Genomic DNA, 6,566 nt, shown 5'->3' with positions numbered 1-6,566 from the left:
ATACCAAAATGTCTTACTTCACGTTTGGTGGTGATTCTGTATGTTGTTTCTCCTTGTTTGACGAAAATAATTCCATCGTGTACCCATGTACTTTTTTTTGTTGTCGTGTCTTTTCGTCTGGTTTTTATCGTTACTTTTTTTTGTTGTCGTGTCTTTTCGTCTGGTTTTTATCGTTACTTTTTGTTGTTGTCGTGTCTTTTCGTCTGGTTTTATCGTTACTTTTTTAACTTTTTTTTTGTTGTCTTTTCGTCTGGTTTTTATCGTTACTTTTTTTTGTTGTCGTGTCTTTTCGTCTGGTTTTGATCGTTACTTTTTTAATTTATTTTTTGTTGTCTTTTCGTCTGGTTTTTATCGTTACTTTTTTTTGTTGTCGTGTCTTTTCGTCTGGTTTTTATCGTTACTTTTTTGTTGTCGTGTCTTTTCGTCTGGTTTTGATCGTTACTTTTTTTTGTTGTCGTGTCTTTTCGTCTGGTTTTGATCGTTACTTTTTGTTGTTCGTGTCTTTTTGTATGGTTTTTATCGTTACTTTTTGTTGTTCGTGTCTTTTTCGTCTGGTTTTTATCGTTACTTTTTTTGTTGTTGTCTTTCGTCTGGTTTTTATCGTTACTTTTTTTTGTTGTCGTGTCTTTTCGTCTGGTTTTATCGTTACTTTTTTAACTTTTTTTTGTTGTCGTGTCTTTTTGTCTGGTTTTTATCGTTACTTTTTTTTACTTTTTTTTTTTTGTCGTGTCTTTTCGTCTGGTTTTATCGTTACTTTTTGTTGTCGTGTCTTTTCGTCTGGTTTTATCGTTACTTTTTGTTGTTCGTGTCTTTTCGTCTGGTTTTATCGTTACTTTTTGTTGTTCGTGTCTTTTCGTCTGGTTTTATCGTTACTTTTTGTTGTCGTGTCTTTTCGTCTGGTTTTATCGTTACTTTTTGTTGTTCGTGTCTTTTTGTCTGGTTTTTATCGTTACTTTTTGTTGTGTCTTTTTCGTCTGGTTTTGATCGTTACTTTTTTTTTGTCGTGTCTTTTTCGTCTGGTTTTTATCGTTACTTTTTGTTGTTCGTGTCTTTTTGTCTGGTTTTTATCGTTACTTTTTTGTTGCGTCTTTTTCGTCTGGTTTTATCGTTACTTTTTTTTTGTTGACACATGGGTGGAATATGCGCTTTAACAGTGGTCAGTAATTACATTAGATACAACAGATAAAATCTACGTAAGTGAACAGTAATTATTGACGAAAGGGAATTCTTCGTTTATTTGGCATCTAGGAGGATACATGTGTGAGCGATTAAAAAAAAACAAAAACAACAAAAAACAAAACAAAAACCAACCAACAAACGAACCAACCAACCCCCAAAACAAAAACCCCAGCAAGACGAAAGAGATCTTGGTGTTATGTTTAACAAGTGCTTACCTCTCGATTCCCATGATTGGCATAATAAAGAGGACCTTCGTTTACTGCAACAAAAATACTTGTTATATAGAGATCTGCTCAAACCTTAATTAGTGTATGCCGATATTGTCTGGTGTATTTGAATATTTTACACCACAAAGTAATTTCTCCTTGAAGATAGTAAAGTATTTTGTATTCTGTGTTACCATGAAAGACAATGTGTGGCCTTTGGGAGAGTGCATACAGCAAATGAACAGATGTAAAGACATCATTGGAAGGTTAGAAAATGTCAGTTTGCATTGTTAAGATTCACTTCAGGCATACACCATTCTTTTTCAATGAATCAATTTTGAATGGAAAAAGAAACACATTCATGTACAACCTTATAACGTATACAGATACTTAAATGGTAGCATTTTCATTTGGCAAAGCAGAACATATCAACGAAAAAAAAGTATTTAGCACCAGAGTTCCTGCCATACTGAATCGAATTCCTTTTTGCGAAGCAGAATAATAATATCAACCAGGAAAAACTTTGTCATGCGCTCCACATTTATTTCCTGTGAAGAAAATTGCACGGTGGGTACATTTTGTCCCTGTACACCGCAAGAAACTCCAAACCCATCCCCATGGACTCACATTATTTTCACCACCCTCTCCCCTCCCCCTAGACCCCTTCATTGAACGAGGACAGGTGGGTGTCGCAGTACCTGTTTTGCTGTTCGGGCTGTTGAAATGGTTCAGTGATTCAGGTTGAAGGAATGCCTTTCCAGTTTTGAAAGTAACCTTGAAACCCCGCATACACTCCGACAAAAAATATTCCAGATCAAATGCAGTAACAGATATGATGATTACAAAACTCGTGGTGTGGATGAAAGAAAGGCGGCTTGATGAAGTGGTGATAAACCAGACGAGAGAGGGTGGACAGAGAGAGGGGGGAGAAAGGGAGAGAGTTGGACAGAGGTTGATATTACTGTGAAATGCAAATTGCAAATGCATGAAAATGTAGCCTCATTCTTTTTTTTTTCTTTTTTTTTTTCGAAAACATCCAGGTGTGCATGGACAATAAACCAAGAACTAATTATTTGAATCTTTCCCCGTTAGTCAGGCGACAAATATACCTATTGGCGTCTTTAAACCTCTGTCCCGCTACGTAAAATCGGTGCAATTTCGTGGACATTTAGACGTTCTGTGCATTCAGTGCTTGTTTTTTGGTGTGACAGCTGGTGTTATTTGATCCCCCCCCCCCCCCCCCGCCACCCCCCCTCCCCTGTAATCTCTCTTTCTTTCTTCATTCCATTCTCTCTCTTCTTTCTTTCTTCATCCCATTCTCTCTTCTTTCTTTCTTCATCCCATTCTCTCTCTTCTTTCTTCATCCCATTCTCTCTTCTTTCTTCATTCCATTCTCTCTTCTTTCTTTCTTCATCCCATTCTCTCTTCCTTCTTTCTTTCTTCATTCCATTCTCTCTCTTCTTTCTTTCTTCATCCCATTCTCTCTCTTCCTTCTTTCTTTCTTCATCCCATTCTCTCTCTTCCTTCTTCTTTCTTCATCCATTCTTTCTCTTCTTTCTTTCTTCATCCCATTCTCTCTCTTCTTTCTTTCTTTCTTCATTCCATTCTCTCTCTTCTTTCTTTCTTCATCCCATTCTTCTCTTCTTCTTTCTTTCTTCATCCATTCTCTCTCTTCTTTCTTTCTTTCTTCATCCCATTCTCTCTCTTCTTTCTTTCTTCATCCCATTCTCTCTCTTCCTTCTTTCTTTCTTCATTCCAATCTCTCTCTTCTTTCTTTCTTTCTTCATCCCATTCTCTCTCTTCTTTCTTTCTTCATCCCATTCTCTCTCTTCCTTCTTTCTTTCTTCATCCCATTCTCTCTCTTCCTTCTTTCTTTCTTCATCCCATTCTCTCTTCTTTCTTTCTTCATCCCATTCTCTCTCTTCTGTCTTTCTTTCTTCATCCCATTCTCTCTTCTTTCTTTCTTCATCCCATTCTCTCTCTTCCTTCTTTCTTTCTTCATTCCATTCTCTCTTCTTTCTTTCTTCATCCCATTCTCTCTCTTCTTTCTTTCTTCATCCCATTCTCTCTTCTTTCTTTCTTCATCCCATTCTCTCTTCCTTCTTTCTTTCTTCATCCCATTCTCTCTCTTCTTTCTTCATCCCATTCTCTCTTCTTTCTTTCTTCATCCCATTCTCTCTCTTCTTTCTTTCTTCATCCCATTCTCTCTCTTCTTTCTTTCTTCATCCCATTCTCTCTTCTTTCTTTCTTTCTTCATCCCATTCTCTCTTCTTTCTTTCTTTCTTCATCCTATTCTCTCTCTAGTTCTGTATGTAATCATGTACTTTTGTTTTTCGTGTTTGTTCCATGATCACATTTCATGTGGGTCGATGTGCTTCTTCCTTATTTTACCTCAGTAAAAATCTCTGTTGCTCAGTCTGTCGCTCTGTATCTGTCTCTGCGTCTGTCTGTCTGTCTGTTCTCTCTCTTTTCTGTAATGCTTTTGAAGATTAAACCCACTTTCTGTCAGTTTGTCCAATGTATCAGTTAATCAGAGAACAAAAATCTCAAACCTTTCAGAAACATAAATGAACGCATAAAGTTAGTGTTGGTGGTATGAAATGAAAAGTCTCATTACTCGCTCTGTGGCCAATTTGCTTATAATGCCTTAAAAAAAAAAAAAGGATAAGGAATCGGTTACATGATAGACGATATGTATATATGTATACATGTGCATCTGTAATTATATACATACATGCATTCGTACACACACACACGCACACACACACATATATAATATATATATATAGAGAGAGAGACAGACAGACTGACTTTTCCTTGAAATAACAACTTTATGACGTAGAATTTACGTCCCTAGCGACGTCAGTGATGACATCACATGAAGACGGGGAAATAACAGTAGAAGGTTGGAAATATTTGATCCATAATGATATATATATTTCCAGATAATTTTCTCATTGTTTGGCTGATTGTTCCGGATACTGATTTATGATTTGAAACACCACTTTCCACTGTGGTAATGTCTGACTTTAGCGACTTAAATTCCTGGAGGTAAATGCACGGTATATTTCGTGTCTTTTGCAATGCAGGCATAAAGTATAACATAAATAGAAATCATTTGACCTGTGTCATCCACTCTGAGTAGGTTAGATTATGGTGTGAATTACCTGGAAAACCACCGTCATGACCCAATACTAACCTGATAACGACATCACACGCTTTCCTGCAATCGCAATTTTGGCGGCTGTATCGGAAGCCGTTATCAGGTTAGTAAGGGGTTATGGCGTTGGTTTTCAGGCAATTTCTCCACAATTTACCAATTTAAAGTGTTATTTATGTTATACTTCATGCCGCTTAGAGAGGAGCGGCTTGCCTAGCATCGAAAGCCTGCTGATCCAGTGCCAGCTACGCTGGACAGGACACGTTATCCGCATGACAGACAGCAAGATCCGAAGATGCTCTTGTATGGCCAGCTGAAGAAAGGCCACCGCAAACTTGGAAGACCCTGCAAGCGCTTTAAGGAGGCCTTGAAGACAAACCTCAAAGCCTGTGACATAAAAATCGCTTCCTGGGAAACTGATGCCCTTGACCGCTCTCGCTGGAGGATGCTGTGCTCTAGTGGCATAAAGACATTTGAAAACAAGAGAACGCTGGCCATTAAGGAGAAGCGTGAGCGAACGAAGCAGGGCTCAACTTCTGGAGACGTTTTCCCTTCCAACACCTGTGGGAAGTGCTGTGCATCCAGAATCGGCCTCTTCTCCCATATGAGGACACACACCGACAGATAAACCTGCCTGCCTGCTCATCCGTCGGTCCGACGGGAGACTCCATCATCACCGTGCAAATAGCTCCAGGAATTTAGGTCACTGGAATTGGATATTGCCCTCCACTGCATTTTTTCTCGGCGCTCAAAGGGTTAAGGGGAATGGAATTCTTGTTTGCCAACTTTCTGTGTCTAAAAATGCTGTGTTGATTCTTTTTCTCTTTTGTTTGCGGTGTTTTGTGTGTCCCAACTGTACGTACCGCCTGTGCAAATAGGCCAGTGGCCCAGCAGTGAGTTCTGATCTGTGTGTGTGTGTGTGTGTGTGTGTGTGTGTGTGTCTGCGTCCCTCTAACACTAACTGTAAGATTTCTACAGAACCAGTCAAGGTACACAGATAATATAGTCATCCGAAAACCCAGAACTGACCTCTTTAAAACTGGCCTTGTTGACTCAGGATGGACACTTTGGAACTCTTTACTCTCGATTATAAAAAATGAAAGCAGTGTTTCTTCCTTTAAATCAGCTTACAAAACATTTCTATTTCATGAAATAAAAACTAACAATGTAGACAACTTGTTATCTTGTTAGATGCTTTGTTCATTTTTTTTTCACGTTGACCAATGTTATTGGGGGGGGGGGGGGGGGGGGAAGAAAGTCGTTGGTATATCATGAATTTTAATATCTTTGATTATCATATTTACGACTGAATGTTGAAACCTAAGGCTTTCACTATGTACATGGGGTTGGAGGGAAGGAGACTGGGGTAGGTGTGGGGATAGAGAGTTTAGTTTGTCGCTTTGTGCTAGTCTTTGTTCATAAGTTTCTCATGTGAGTTTCAGTGAAATTTGTCGTTGATATCTTTCTTGTTAACAGTTCTGTATTCATGTGTTCTTTGATGTAGCCCTACCCCCACATCCCTCTTTCTTTTCCTTTCTTTTATACCCCAGGGCTCTGTGGAAAAAAGCATATGTTTTGCTTATCTCATTACCCTGGTAAAATACAATTTCGTTTCGTTTTTTGTTTTGTTTTGTTTCGTTTCGTTTTGTTTCGTTTCGTTTCTTTTCTCTCTCCCCGTGTTTCCTGTTCTCTGTGTCCTCCCCATCTCTGTCTCTCCCCCCCCCCCGCTCTCTGTCTCTCCCCCCTCCCTCATCCCCCCTCTCTGTCTCTCTCCCGCCTCTCTGTCTCTCCCCCCCCCCCTGTCTCTTTCCCTCCCTTTCTAACGCTTTGATTTGATGTCAGTGCAAGTCTGTTCCCTGGCGGTCTGCCAAAACATAAGGCCTGTCACTTTTCAGAACGCATTCAGAGACAGGAATGGGGGGAGGGGGAGGTAGAGGTGGGAGAGGAGGAAACGTGGGGAAAGGCGGTTTGTGGGGCATGCAGGGTTGTGGGTGGGGGCGGGAGGAAAGAGGGGGGTGGGG

Source organism: Babylonia areolata, chromosome 34, assembly GCF_041734735.1.
Source record: "Babylonia areolata isolate BAREFJ2019XMU chromosome 34, ASM4173473v1, whole genome shotgun sequence".
NCBI classification, from domain to species: domain Eukaryota; kingdom Metazoa; phylum Mollusca; class Gastropoda; order Neogastropoda; family Buccinidae; genus Babylonia; species Babylonia areolata.
The sequence above is the reverse complement of the archived record's forward strand: the minus strand, read 5'-3'. Positions refer to the sequence as shown.